The following is a 16,251-nucleotide window of genomic DNA, read 5'->3' as shown; positions in this document are numbered from 1 at the left end:
CCACCCCGTGGCTCAACACTTTAACTCCCCCTCCCACTCCACCAAGGACATGCAAGTCCTTGGACTCCTCCATCATCAGACCATAACAACACGACGGTTGGAGGAAGAGCGCCTCATCTTTAGTCTAGGAACCCTCCAACCACAAGGGATGAACTCAGATTTCTCCAGTTTCCTCATTTCCCCTCCCCCCACCTTGTTTCAGTCAAATCCCTCAAACTCAGCACCGCCTTTCTAACCTGCAATCTTCTTCCTGACCTCTCCGCCCCCACCCCACTCCGGCCTATCACCCTCACCTTGACCTCCTTCCACCTATCACATCTCCATCGCCCACCCCCCAAGTCCCTCCTCCCTACCTTTTATCTTAGCCTGCTGGACACACTTTCCTCATTCCTGAAGAAGGGCTTATGCCCGAAACGTCGAATTTCCTGTTCCTTGCATGCTGCCTGACGTGCTGCGCTTTTCCAGCAACACATTTTCAGCTCTGATCTCCAGCATCTGCAGACCTCACATTCTCCAGGAAATATCAATACTGCATGGTTTTCAAGGAGATACGTATAGTTCTTAGGGTTACAGGGATCAAAGGGTATGGGGTGAAAGCAGGAACTTTCACTCAGTTGGATGATCAGCCATTTGAGTAGGCTCAAAAGGTTGGATGGCCTAGTCATGCTCTTATGTTCTATGAACCAAAACACAGGTTTATGTAAGGAAATCATATTTCAGCAACATCACATGACTTGTGATGTGCGTGTGGGGGGTTCTGAAAATGCAAATCCAGAGCAGGAGGCAGCCACTCAGCTCCTCAAGCCTGCTCCGCCATTCAAAAAGATCTTGGTTGATGGCCACTTTTGGAATATTGCGAGTAATTCTGGGCTCCTTCATATCAGAAGGGTTTGTGAAACTTAAAAGGGTTCAGAAAAGAGTTATAAGGACATTGCAAGGGTTGGAGGATTTGAGCTATAAGGAGAGGTTGAATAGGCTCGGGCTGTCTTCCCTGGAGCTTTGGAGGCTGAGGGGTGACCTTATAGAGGTTTACAAAATTATGAGGGGCATGGATAGGGTAAATAGACGAAGTCTCTTCCCTGGAGTGGGGGGAATCCAGAACTAGAGGGCATAAGTTTAGGGTGAGAGGGAAAAGATATAAAAGAGACCTAAGGGGCAACTTTTTCAAGCAGAGGGTGGTACATGTATAGAATGAGCCACCAGAGGAAGTGGTGGAGGCTGGTACAATTGCAACATTTCAAAGGCATCTGGATGGGTATATGAATAGGAAGGGTTTGGAGGGATATAGGCCGGGTGCTGGCAGGTGAGACTAGATTGGTTTGAGATATCTGGTTGGCATGGACAGGTTGAACCGAAGGGTCTGTTTCCGTGCTGTACATCTCTATGATTTTATGATCACACCTTCTGCTCAAGGGTTTGTCACTGCCTACTGAGAGCAGAGGCAGCCAGGAATAAAAGAAAATTAACGGTGTGTGATACCCACTTGGGAAGTTAAAATCTTGGCTCACTGTATTACAAAAAAATGACACAAGCACAGGAGAAGGTCCAAGAGTTGTTTCGTGGATGGTACCCAAACTGAGAGGTAAACCCCATCAGGAAAACCTGATCAAGTCTGACCTTCCCTAGAAAAGCTATAACAAATAGCCTTGTCTGAAAGATCTTTAAAACCATGACAGGGTTTGACAGAAGAGACATACAGAAAACGTTTCCACCTATGGGCAAGTCCAAAACTAAATCTACATAAGTCACTAACTAATCCAATGGGGAATTCAGCAGAAACCTCCCTACCCACGGAGTGGTGAAAATACGGAACTCACAACCACAGGGAGTGCCTGAAGTTAATACCATTGATGAATTTAGGGGGAAGCTCGATAAATGAAATGACTAGAAGAATATATTGTCAGGGCGAGGTGAAGGAGGGTGAGAGGAAGCTCATGTGGAGCATTTACACTGGAAAGACCAATTGGGCTGAATTGCTGGTTTCAATGTTGTAATTCTATGTAATTTAATTCAGCTGTCAGAGCCTATCCCAATGAGCTATAGCACATTCGATCAGATACAAACAGCACACAATTACCTCTGCAGGGTTAGCCTCGAGGGGTGACAGGAGGCTGCCCGCAACTTTCCAGAGCAGATAGTGCAATCTCCTCACCAAAAGAATATGGATCTACAAACTAGATTTATAGACTACATGTCCCAGCCAACAGCACAGTATGATTAATATCTTTACAGATTTGGCTGTCTAGATAAAGAACAGGGCGGTTAGAAGGCCACAAAGTTTGTTATTTTCATAGCATGTTTCCAATTGAAAAATGCACACTTTAGTGTCAGCAAAGATTAGTCAATTGGGCAAGAGCAAGAAAACATTAAAATCCGTCATTTTGTGAAGGATTCCTGCTGCAGTCTACTTTCAACTTTGTTTGCCCTCTCATTTGCAAACGAGCTTGCCAAATTTCAAATATTCCTTTCTCAGATCAGGACAATTTCCAAATTTCCCAGCTCTGAATTGCCCGTCACCGGGCAATTTTTCCAGTAAAACATGGACCCAGGCCTTCCTGCAACAGCAACATTATCAATGTACTGTACTGTGTGGTACAAACCGGGATGTCTCACTCTCAGATTGGTCAAATGTTCAAGAAGAGCTGAATTTTGGGCTGAATCATGAAGGCCAAAGACAGCAGGCACAAGAAGTTACAAAACATGGAATAAAAAACATAAGGGAAAAGCATGCTCTTCGCCACAACAATCTGGGCTCGTGTAATGACTTTGAGACAATAAAACATTCCAACTGCATTCAGCAAAAAAGTGTTACCGTAAAATTTAACACCAAACCACATAAGGGCAGGTGACGAGAAATTTGGACAAAATGGTCATTTTAAGTGGCAGTCTAAAAGAAGGATTATAATGGAGAAGAGAGGGAGAGAAAAAGAGAATGGCAGACACATTTAAGTAAGGAATTCAAGAGTACCGGTCCTTGCCAGCTGAAGGCATGGCCACCAATGGTGAATCTATTCAAATTTGGGATATACAAGGCGTCAGATTGGAATGAGTTCAGAAATCTCAGAGAGATGGTGAGCTGAAGGTGATTACAGAAAGAGAATTAAAAAGGTGTTCTAAAAAATCTGGTACCGAGGTCATTGGACACAGAATGTACCGTGGAGAGTTTTGGTTCGGATGTTGCCAGGGTTGGGCGGTTTGAGCTAGAGGGAAGAGGCTGAATAGGCTCGGGCTATGTTCCTTGGAGCATCAGAGGCTGAGGGGTGACATTATAAAGGTTTATAAAATCATTTGGGTCATGGATAGGGTGAATAGTTAAGGTTTTTTCCTCAGGCTAAGGGAATCTAAAACTATAGGGCACAGGTTTAAGTTGTGAGGAGAAAGATTTAGAAGGGACCTAGGGCACAAATTTTTCACGCATAGGGAGATGTGTATGGAATGAGCTGCCAGAGGAAGTTCATAAGATATCGGAGCAGAATAGGCCAATCGGCCCATCAAGTCTGCTCTCCAATTCAATCATGGCTGATATGTTCCTCACCCTCTTTTTAACTGCCTTCTGTCCATATCCCTTCAACCCATTACCAACTAAACGTCTGTCCAACTCCTCCTTAAATATACTCACTCTCCCAGCATCCACTGTACTTTAGGGTAGCAAATTCCACAGATTTACAACCCTTTGGGAGAAGTAGTTGCTCCTCAGTTGTTTTAAATTTGCTACCCTTTATCCAAAGACTGTGATCTCTCGCCTGAGAATGTCCCACAGGGGGAAGCATCCGCTCCATGTCTATTTTATCCACACCCTTTGTCATCTTGAAAACCTCAACTTGATTCCCCCCCCTCATTGTTCTAAATTCCATAGAGTTTAGCCTAATCTGTACAATATCTCTTCATACAACAAACTCCTCATCTCTGGGATCAATCTAATGAACCTCCTCTGAACTGCCTCCAATGTCTCTACATCTATCTTCAAATAAAGGGACCAAAACTGTGCACAATACTCCAGTGATGGGAGCAGGTACAACTACAACATTTAAAAGGCAGCTGGATGGATACACGAATAGGAAGAGTTTAGACAGCAGTTGGCCAAATGGGACTAGATTAATTTCGGCCAAATGGCCAACATGGGTCTTCGTCAGTGCTGTACATCTCTATGACTCGACATAAAGAGAAATTTATTCGCACCGGAGGTGGTTCAAAGAAGGTGCACTAGATAAGAAGGTCCAGTTCTGAGGAAAAGTCGAAAAAGTTTGGCCAATCCCCATTGAAGTTGAGAAGAATGAGAGGTGACCTTATTGAAAGTTAAGATTCTGAGAAGATATATGATGGGTGGACGTTTCTCATTGTGGGGGAATCTTGAACTAAGGGCCACAGTTTACAAGGGGTCTCAAGTTTAAGACAGCTAAGGAGGCATTTCTTCTCTCAATGGATCATTTATTGTAGAAGTTCTCCATCACAGTGGGCATTGGAGGCTGGGTCATAGAATACACTCAGAGTTGAGTTAGACAGATTTTTCACCCTCAGCGGAGTCCAGAATTTTGAATGTCAGAAAGGACAATTGAGTTAAGGCCTCAATCAGCAATGATCTTATTGAATGATGGAGCAAGCTCTAGAGTGGAACAACTTTTCCTGCTCCTATTTCTTATATATTCCCCATGGCAACACATCCAAAATAAATGCTATTAGACTCAGATGCCTGAAAAGTAATGAAAATGACAGAAAGCAGGCAGGACAGTGAAATTAGACTAGAAGGCTCATATGGAGAAAAACATTTGTACAAGTTTGACGGGCCAAATAGCCTCCTCCTGTGCGACAGCACCATGCTACATAATAATAATGTCATGCGGTGAAGGGATAATTTGACTTGGTGAACAACACACTGGTATTACTGGTTTCAGACACAGCTGACAGAATACAAATGAGATTGATTAATAGAATTCCACACCAAGTACAAAAGGCAATTAATTTTAAAGCTTTTCTATCTTCTTATTTGCATGTTTTAATTCATACCATCAACAAATCAATTCAGGAACTTGCCCATGTTGCTCAGCATCCTTAAGGTAGTAAACATCCTAGGACATTCATGACAGCGTTATCAAATTAAATGCGACACTGAACAAATAACAGAAATTTTTGTTATCTCCCATGGGATGTGATGCATTCTTTGTAGCTGGTGAACAGATTTTGGAGGATCAGGATGTCAGTTATTTATCAAAGAATAACAAGCCCCTGGCCTGCTCTGTTTTTATATGGCCGTTCCAATTCAGTTTCTGATCAATGGCAATCCCCAGGATGTTATTAGTAGGGGATTCGGCAATGTACTGCCATTGACTTTGCAAGGCAAATATGTAACTTGCAATTTATCATCCTAAACCTGAATCATGTCCAGGTCATGCTGCATATGGACACAGGGACGACTTCAACATCTGAGGAATTATAAATGGTACTGATGATTGCACAATCATCACCGCTGGCCTTGTGATGGATGGAGGATCATTGCTGAAACAGCTGAAGATGGTTGAGCCTAGGACACTACCCTAAGGAACTTCTGCTGAGATGTTCTGGAGCTGAGATGACTGACTTCCAAAAACCACAACCATCTTCCTATGTGCCAGTATGACTCCAACAAGAGGAGTGAGTGCTCCGATACTCACGCATTCCAGTTTTGCTTGGGGTCCTTAATGCCACCCTCGGCAACATCACTCTCACAAAGTCACTGTCAAGGACAGTCATTCTCACCTCACCTCTGGAATTCAGCTCTTTTGTCCATGTTTGAATCAAGGCTATGAGGAGGTCAGACTGGATCAAACTTGAGTGGCCCTGACAGAACCTAAGCTAAGTGAGGCTGTACTGCTTGATAGTACAATCAATTAAATTTTCCATTTCCTTGCTGGTGATCGAAAGACAACTGATAGGGCCACAGGAACTGGCTAAGTTAGATCTGTGCTGCCTTTCATGAACCATGGTGATTTCCCACATTGTTGAGTAGATGTTGGTGTTGGACTATATTGAAACAGCTTGGCTAGAAAAGCAGCTATTTCTGGAACACAAGCCTGCCTTATTAAAACTGAAATGTTGTCAGGTCCCACAGCCTTTGCAATTTCTTATGTGCATTTAGCCCTTGCTAGGTAACACAAAGTGAATCGTGTTGCTTAAAGTCTGGGATCAGCAATGATGTGATTTCAGGAGAAACTCCAGATGGGTCATGAATTCAGCACATCTGGCTTTAGATGACTGTACTCTGCCAGCAGTGGAGAACACCACGAAGGAGGAGAGACAGAGGTAGAGATATTTATGGAGGGAATTCCAGACTGTTGGAATTCCCTTCATTTGATGTCACAGTTACCAACAGTGGAACAATTAGAACTGGGGCTGTTCAAGAACCCAGAATTGGAGGAGTGTGGATTTTTCACAGGTGTATAGGGCTGGAGGAGATTACAGAGACACAGAGGGGTGAGGTTATGGAGAGAAAGGAAAAGAAGGATGAGAATTTTAAAATTAAAGGTGTTGTTTAAGCATGAACTCTGAGTAATAAGAGAATTAAGGGATAAAGAGTTTGAACATGATGATTAACTTGAAGTAGATGCTCAAACATGATCTGAGCGAATGGTACAACTGGGTCGAAGGGCTGAATGGCCTCCTCCCAGTTCACAGCAGTTCAGTGATGGGTGAACAGAGTTTGGTGAGAGTTAGGATGCACATAGCAAGGGATTGCTAAACTGGAGGAGGTTACAGACACAGAATGGGCAAAAACATGAGGTTACTTGAACACCAGGATGATACACTGTAATCGGAGGCTCTGGAGGCCAGTGAGCCAAGGTTGCTCAGCAAGCAGAAGGGCGAGAGACTTTTAGTGAGAGTTAGGACATGGCCCGCAAAGCTTACATTTACATAACACAGAAAATCGGAGAGCAATAAAATAGTTGAGTATGAAGATGGCAAAGATAGGAACAAGGGCTTCAGCAACAGCCAGACTGAAATGGGGTCAGAATAGCTGACCACATGCAAGCAAGCAGCCTTCACGATGCACAGGACATGTGGTCAGAAACTCAGCTCAGAATCAAATATAACAGCAAAGCTGCTAACAGCTTAATTCAACCTCAGGCCTTTACTGGAGAAGGGGCAGAATTGATGGTGAGGCAGCAGAATTTGTGGTATTTTCAGTCTTCTCAGTATTTCACCGAAGCATGGCTCTGCAAGTCTGGATATTGAACAAAGTATTTAACATCACAGACAGTGAAGCAGTCAAGACAGAGGGGGGAGAGCTGGATATTGTAAGCATACATCTGAAAGCCGACCCACATCTGCAGATATCAACAAGAGGCAGCACGATACTGAAGAAGTCATTCCTCAAAATCAAACATCCATTGAATGACTGGAACTACCTATTCGCAAAAGAGTGAGGTTTAAAATTTCAAGTCTGCTGTTTATCTCGCACAGGTCAATTAATCAGTTTTTAATCTTATACTCCTATGGGTTTTATCATTCATTCAGTGGATATTACTTAACCAAATCTTTTATCTTTTTGACTCATTCAAGTTATTATTGGCAAATAAAAGAAACTGAATGAAATGTCCTTCAAACACTTGTCAAAATTAAATACAACACATGGTGTTGTGTAAAAGCTGTAGAATTTAAACACTTTCTCTCTTCTGAACTAGATATAGTATTATTTTTTAACCTATGTAGAGTTATGTGAAACGTAAAACTGGCATTCCAGTAAAACAGCAACAATGGCTATTATGTTTGCTAAAAATGTACAGAGATGTTTTCTAGATCATCATGATCTAGTTACCGTTGGTTATCATTGCTGCTGAAATAATTACAATTTTCAAATCAAATACTGTAACCATGTTAGCCTTTAAAAACAGAGGATTTGTTCCCGCCTGATCTTGGGAGAATTCACAGTGAGCTTACAGGTTGGCATAAATGGGATCATGTATGAAATCTTGTTAATGTAAGATAGATTCATCACTCTCTGGGTTAAGACGATGCAACATAGGTTTTCTTTCCCCACCTCCCCATATCATACACATGTAAGCACACCAACAAATGAAAGGCAAAAACAAGATCTTAAAAAGGATTTCTGTTTGTAGTCTGCCATAACCTTGCTACTGTACATTCTCAGGAAAGATGCCATATCAACACAACAAAGCATTACTGCAGCATGATCCTCAGTAAACTGATGGGCGAGAACAGCATCTTCACAATAAGATGGACCATCTCTAGGTTGTTCCAGTCAATGCACAATTCAGATTGGAGGATCATATGCATGATATCTAAGTTAAAAATACGCTTGAATTACTCTGCTTTAAACGTGCTGTTTTTTTGATGTGTTTATTTTCTTGCACGAAAGTGTGTAGGGGATTTCTGCATCCTTTCTCCCACCTTTTTTTACATCTGTCGCAAAATACTCTGCAAATGACTAAAAGCGTTTAGCACAAAAAAAGGGAAATGAGAGCCAGAAGCCTGCTGCTACATACCTGTGATTCCTAAAGCCCCTCAAGATCTGGAGGTGATTGCATTGCGCGCACTTTGCCCGTTTTCTTGCAATTGTTTAAAGCTCTCTAGTTGCCAGCTGATCCTCCCTGTGGTTCTTGCAGAGACACACTCAGATTTTCAGAGGGACTCAGACAGGAAGTGGCCCTGGTGCGCGAAGACGCTGCAGGGGGAAGTGCGCCTGCGCATGAGGGCCGGCGGCCGGCGGCTCACCGCCAACCCGCATTCAAGACGCATGCGTGAAAGCCGGGCCCGGCAAGGGGCTACTGCGCAGGCCCGGACTCAGGAGTGTTTGAGATGTTTGCTCCAAAGCCAGGGGTCACTCTCCCTGTCCCCTGTGGTCACCCTCACCCACAGGGGTAATTCTCCACCATATCCCATGGTCACTTTGTCACCCAGAGGTCACTCTTCACACCTTCACCCCCAGGGGTAATTCTCCACCACATCCCCTGGTCACTCTGTCACCCAGGGGTCACTCTCCACACCTTCACCCCCAGGGATCAGTCTCCACCACATTCCATGGTCACTCTGTCATCCAGGGGTCACTCTCCACACCTTCACCCCCAGGGGTAATTCTCCACCACATCCCCTGGTCACTCTGTCACCCAGGGGTCACTCTCCACACCTTCACCCCCAGGGATCAGTCTCCATCACATCCCATGGTCACTCTGTCGCCCAGAGGTCACTCTCCACACCTTCACCCCCAGGGGTAATTCTCCACCACATCCCATGGTCACTCTGTCACCCAGAGGTCACTCTCCACACCTTCACCCCAGGGATCAGTCTCCTCCACATCCCATGGTCACTCTATCACCCAGGGATCACTCTCCATATCCCCTGTGGTCACCCTCACCCCCAGGGATCAGTCTCCACCACATTCCATGGTCACTCTGTCACCCAGGGGTCACTCTCCACACCTTCACCCCTAGGGATCAGTCTCCACCGCATCCCATGGTCACTCCGTCACCCAGAGGTCACTCTCCACACCACCCCCAGGGATCAGTCTCCACCACATCCCATGGTCACTCTGTCACCCGGGGTCACTCTGCACCCTACACATTTTCACTCTGACAGCCAGGGATCATTCTCCATCCCCAGGTCACTCTCACTGTCACATTCAGATTCACTCTCCATGCCCCAGTCTTCACTTTCACTTCCAGGGATCATCCAACACTCGAGTGATTCTTCATTCCCCATGGATTACTCCGACACGCAGGACTAATTCTCCATTCCCCAGTGGTCCTTTTCACACTGCAGTCCCCAGGGATCACTCCAGCACTCAGGTATAACTCTCCACTTATCCCAGATGTCACCTAGGAGTCAATGTCCAAAGTTCATGTGTCATTGTCACACCCAGGGGTCACTCCCACACTGAGTGTCCATCTCTATCCTCTATCCATCACTCAACACTTGATACTGAACTCACCTTTCAGGTCTTGCAACTTTCCTGATGATAGGGGCTTAACATGGTAATATTACATGTTTAATGCCAGCATGGGGTCCAGTTCTGCCTTTTATATCACACAGAGAGATTTAGGCTTGTGGAACCCCATCGAAACATGCTCAGAAACTGGGTGGAGAAATAATATTTGCAGTTTCCTGCTCTCTCCTCCCTGTCTGCAGTTCCTAGCTCATTGTAAGGGTTTTAAGGTCTGTGCAACTTTTCCTTGAGCACAATCCAAGATTGTTGATAGATTCCCAAATGGCCACAGGGATTTTGTTAAAATTGGAAAACAGCTTTTGCATATGGATCAAAGAGGAAAGAAAATCAAGACTTTCATTTCCTCAGCACCTTTCACCACCTCAGGATGTTGCTGAGCTTCAAAGCCAAGGAATTACATGTATTTAAAGACAGAGCAGAGATAAAATACTTATCAATTGGACAAAATGTGTTTATTAACTTGGCTGGTAAAGGAACTAACAATAAATAGTAGCTACAGAGTCTGCATGGGAAATGGGATATGTTGACAGTCTTTAGCAACTCTGATACAAAAGTAACGCTGCCATCGTCCCACTCTCTCACCAGAGAGAAACGTCTGGAGGTGATTTACCATCAGGCAAGAGGAGAGGTTGAAAAAGAGTCCTTCATGGTAACCTCAACTGCTAGGGGAATTGAACACACACTGTTAGTGTCACTCTGTCTTGTGAAACCAGCTCGGGAATGATGAAGGGCTTTTGCCCGAAGCGTTGATTTCCTGCTCCTTGGATGCTACCTGACCTGCTGTGCTTTTCCAGCACCACTTTAATCTTGACTCTGATCTCCAGCATCTGCAGCACCCACTTCCACTATTGTGAAACCCTGTCCAGCTAACTGAGCCCCAAGTTAGCTTGATGATTCTGTCTGATTGTGAACAGGGGATGTTTTGCGCATTCAGCGAATGTGATGACTACTACACTATAGAATATATAGGCATAAAGAGAACCTTGTGCTTCATCCCTACAATTGTTGTTTCACATAACTTATTGCACAAAAACAGGCCAGTCAGCCCAACGTGTCCATGCTGGTGTTAATGCTCCACATGGATCTTTATTCATTCCTTTTTCATCTCACCTTGTCAGAATATCCCCATAGTCTTTTTTCCCTCAGTTCTTCATCCAGCTCCTCTTTAAATGCAAAACAAAAACAAAAAATCCTGGAAATCAATAAGAAAACCAGAAATTACCGGAAAAAAACTCAGCAGGGAGAACTCAACTAGTTCTGAGGAAGGGTCACTGGACCCAAAATGTTAACTTTGCAGGTTGTCAGACCTGCTGAGTTTTTTTTAACCAACAATTTCTGTTTTAGTCTGCTTCAATTCATCTACGCTATTCATTTCAATCACTCCTTGTGGTAGCAATTTCTACATTCTGGAAAATTTCACAAAATACAGAGGTATATACTTTTGGGTAAAATGTTTAAAAATAAAGGAAAATAACTGATGAATTTATCACTTGTATTAAACATGCAATACAAAATGCAAGGAATTTATTTTTTCGCATGGCCGTACAGATTTGAAGTAAGCATTGGATTGCAGCTGCTTCACTGTTTTCCATCTCTCTGGGTTAATGTGTTTATAGTGAGTGATGTCTCTCAGCTCTGCAGTAGCAGCTGCTGTTTCTCCATTCTTCAGTACCAACACACCCTGATGTCAGGGATCCTAAAGAGAAACTACCTTCTGTGTCCACAGGGAAATAACTGCTGCAGAACCGCCATCAAAAGGGCTGTAATTTGGTTAGGTTAGTGCATTATGTTAATTTTAACCTTTTTAATGAATGGAACTGCTCAGCAATCTGTGATGTGTGCTTGTCTCTTACTTAAATGTACAGAAATCATTTGCTTCTGATACAAAACATTCTAAAGCAGGGAATGAGCATATTTGTTTAATTCAAAGTATTTCCTGAAGAAAGTGAAAATACATTGTTTTGTAATTGCTTTCTTGCTGTTTTGTTGTCCATGTGTTTCTCATCTGAAGCAGTTGGAATTTTAAAATTATGTTATGATCCTGAAAACATCAACTGACACAAGTGGAATCTATGTACATAGGTTAAATGGAAAAGTAGAAATGGAGAGAAATAAAGCCACATTTAAAAAAATGATAATACCTGTTTTTTGTAATCGGGCAGTTGTGGCTTCAAGTGGTGAGGCCTTAAGCTCTGGAATTCCACCCCTGAGTCTCTGTCTCCATCTGTTTCCCCTCTTTTGAAACTAAGTCTTTGATTGTTTCTGTCTCCTGCCCTAATGTTTCTTGTGCAGCTCAGTGTCAAATTTTGAAATACACTCTGTGGATCACCTTTGGACAGATTACTGTGTTAAAGACACAATATGAATTATTATCCATCACTTGACAAAACTCATGCCACCTACTTCTGATATCACATAAGAAATATCAACTTCTACTATTTTGTGTTTGTGAATGATTGCATACATAAAATTACACAGTTTGGAAGGTTCAGAAACAGGCTATTTGACACAACTAATCTGTTCCAGTGATTTTTTTCCTCCCACTCCAGCTTCCTCCCATTTTACCTCATCTATATCTATCCAGATGACCTCTAGCCTCTTCTTCCTCATATGACTGTCCAGCTTCCTCCTAAATGCGTCTATACTATTTTCTTTAACAATCCCTGTTATTGAGTTCCACATTCATTCCGCTCTTTGACTGAAGATGTATCATGAATTCTTTACTGGATGCCTTGATGATTGTCTTGCCTGGGTGACCCCTACTTACGCTTTTCCCCACAAGAAGAAACTCTCTTTCCACTCCATCAAAACCTTAAATCCTTTTCCTTTTGTCAATACAGCATCTCCTGAGGTTTAGGTACCAACTGGGCTCATGATACAATGCACTGAAACAGTGGCAGACTGCCACAGAATTAATTGAGATTGACATGGTTAAGAAGCCTGTTTCATGGTAAAATCCTACAACCAGATTGAATTAGAGAATTTGTGCAGTTAATCTATAAATCCAAAAGACATCTGGTCTCTCAGCTACTGTGCATACTGGAGAATGCTGAACATAGAAAATATAAGAAAGTTAAAAGCCTTGAGTATTTCCTACAAGACAGCAAATCCACTGCCCAATTTAAAAACCCATAAGTGATAGAGGTTTCTGTGAAATGTTTCTGCGGTTGGTGTCCAAAAGTAGAGTTCATAAATTTAAGATGGTAATTAGATTAGTTTCTTTACAGTCTGGAAACAGGCCATTTGTCCCCACCAGTCCACACTGACCTTCCAAAGCGTAACCTACCCAGACACTACGGGCAATTTAGCATGGCCAATCCATCTGACTTGTACATCTTTGGATTGTGGGAGGAAACCGGAGCACCCGGAGGAAACCCACGCAGACACAGGGAGAATGTGCAAACTGCACACAGTCGCCTGAGGCTTGAATTGAACCTGGGTTCCTGGCGCTGTGAGACAGCAGTGCTAATCACCATACCGTCAGTTTAGGAAATTCAGAATAAACTTCTTTATTCGGAATGTGGTGAGAATGAGGACAGGAACGTAAGAAACAAAAGCAAAGTCAGATCATAGAGTCCATCATTCAATATGAACATAACTAATCTTTTGTCTTAAGTCCACTTTCCTGCCCGATCCCCATATATTTTGTCTCTTCTAGAATCTAACAATCTTGAAAATTCAGTCTTGATCTCTGCCTTGAATCACATGGAAGAATGAAGTGAATAACACAGATACATTTAAGGGGAAATTAAATATGTATGTGAGGGAGAAAGGAGGAGAAGGAAATGCTGCTAGTGTGAGATAATGTCGAGGTGGATGAGGTCTATATGGAGCCTAAACACCATCACAGATAAGTTGGGTTGAATAGCCTGTTTCAGTTTAGTGTATGTTATATTATAGGGTCAGGGCATTGATTTATTATTGGTTTTACAATTCCTCTTTTTCAAGGGTACTTAGATCAGAAATCCCCCAAATCTTTAATTCTTGCTGCTTACCTCAATCTCTGCGTCACAATTACAATAAAGAGTAAATATCCCCAAGCTCTACTGGAATATCTACTATACCAATCAAATCATTTTCAACACATCTGTAAACCCATAGCCACCTCCCTCATCCCTCTCACAACCCAGATAATGACCATAAGACACATAGCTACACAGACAGTAGATGCAGGAGTGTGCCGTTCGACACCGCAAGCCTGCTCACCGTTCAATATGACCATTGCCGATCATGGAGTTCCAGACCCTCATCCAGCCCTTCCACCCTATCTCTTGATCCCTTTAGCCACAAGAGCTATATCTAACTCCTTCTTGAAAACACATATAGTCTTGTCCTCAATCACTTTCTATGGTATAAAATTTCACAGACACCGGAGGAGAAAAAGGCCATTCAGCTCATTGAGTCTTCTTCACCTTTCAGTGAGATCATGGTTGATCTGATAATCCTCATCTCCATTTTCTTGCCTTTTCCTTATAACTCTTGATATCCTTACTGATTTAAAACCTATCTATCTATCTCAGCCTTGAATATACTTGATGATCCAACCTCCACAGCATTCCGCAATAAAGAATTCCACAGATCCACTACCTTCGGAGAGAGAAAAAAATCCTCCTCATCTCAGTCTTAAATGGACATTCCCACATTCTGCGATCATTCCCTCTGGTTCTAGATTCTGTCACAAGGGGAACCAAGCTCTCTTCAAATCTGCAAAGAATCATATCTGTTTCAAAATGGTTGTGTTTCATTCCATTAAACTCCAATCTACTCAACCTCTCATCATAAGAAGATCCTTCCTTCCCTGGAATCAATCTAGTGAACCTTCTCTGGACTGCCTCCAATGCTAGTATTTCTTTCCTTAGATAAAGGATCCAAAACTGTACACAATATTCTAGATGTGGTCTGACTGGTGTCTTATATAGTTTTAGCAAAACTTCAGTATTTTTATGTTCCATTCCTTTTGAAATAAACACTAACATTCTGTTTGCCTGCCCAATGACCTACTGAACTTGTATATTAACTTTTTGTGATTTATGCACAAGGGCTCCCAAATGCCTCTGTGCTGTAGCTTCCTGCTTTCTTTTTCCATTTGAATAATATTTAGCTTATTCATTCTTCCTGCCAAAGTTCATAAGCTCATAGTTTCCCACATTATATTCCATCTCCCAAGTTTTTTTGCCCAATCACTTAATCTGTTTATATCCCTTTTTGTGTCTTCCTCACAACTTGCCATCTCACCTATTTTTATATCATCTGTAAACATGACAAGAGTACATTCACTTTCCTCAGCCAAGTCATTAACGCATATTGCAAGTAATTGTGGCTGTAGCACTGATCCCAATGCATTCCATTAGTCACGAGTTGCAATCCTGAAAATGCACCCACTCCTGTCTTTAATCAGATAGCAAATCCTCGATCCAAGGTAATATACCACCTTCAATATCATGGGCTACTATATAATTAACAGCCTTGTGTGTGGTGCTTTGTCAAATGACTTTTTAGAACTCCAAATATATTACCACATCTAATTCCCTCTTATCTATCCTGCTTGTTACGTCCTCAAAGAATTCTAATGAATTTGTCAGAGATGATTTCTTCTTCATGAAGTCAGTCTAATTCTGCTTGATTCTATCATGTATTTCTAAATGAACAGCTATTACATCCTGTATATAAACTCTGACATTTCCCGATGAGAAATTTTAAGTACTTGGTCTACAGTTCCCTATTTTTTGTTTCACTCCCTTTTGGATAAGGATACTGTCCTTGACTATGACTTGGAGGTGCCGGTGTTGGACTGAGGTAGACAAAGTTAAAAATCACACAAAGCCAAATTACAGTACAACAGGTTTATTTGGAAGCACGAGTTTTAAGGGCTCCGCTCAAGGAGCAGTGCTCTGAAAGCTAGTGCTTCCAAATAAACCTGTTGGACTATAACCTGGTGTTGTGTGATTTTTAACTTTGTCCTTGACTATATTCTTCCTCTGCAGGCAAGAATTTCAGAACTTTTTTGCCTGGAGTAAGCATTGTCTGCACCACATTTTATCCAAGCCAAAGTACAAATCTACTTCCATTAGCAACTCTGATCTGAAAGTTTCATATCAGTTAAAACACAGAAGTAGGCCAGTCTGTCTATGCAATTGTTTGTGCACTTTATGAACCTCCTCCAACCATAGTTCATTTCATCTAAGCAACTTCCTTTCTCCCTCATATCTTTACTTAGCTTCCCTTTAAACACATCTCTGTAATTTTCCTTAAACAGACCTTCTGGCAATGTATTCCAAACTGTCACCACTATCTATCTAAAGAATGTCTCCTGAGTT

At 42.4% G+C, this 16,251-nt stretch overlaps 1 protein-coding gene across 1 annotated transcript in view; it reads right to left on the bottom strand.

Moving 5' to 3' along the window:
- The window catches only part of LOC132828828 (amyloid-beta A4 precursor protein-binding family A member 1-like), a 202,319-nt gene extending 193,700 nt beyond the window's left edge, over positions 1 to 8,619 (bottom strand). Inside the window, exon 1 of the mRNA XM_060846008.1 lies at positions 8,478 to 8,619. The gene's annotated coding sequence lies outside the window, so the exon portion shown is untranslated. The remainder of the gene's footprint in view (positions 1 to 8,477) is intronic.
- Positions 8,620 to 16,251: the final 7,632 nt, after the last annotated feature.

This window comes from Hemiscyllium ocellatum, chromosome 2, assembly GCF_020745735.1.
Source record: "Hemiscyllium ocellatum isolate sHemOce1 chromosome 2, sHemOce1.pat.X.cur, whole genome shotgun sequence".
NCBI classification, from domain to species: domain Eukaryota; kingdom Metazoa; phylum Chordata; class Chondrichthyes; order Orectolobiformes; family Hemiscylliidae; genus Hemiscyllium; species Hemiscyllium ocellatum.
This window is presented reverse-complemented; position numbering and strand designations above follow the sequence as displayed.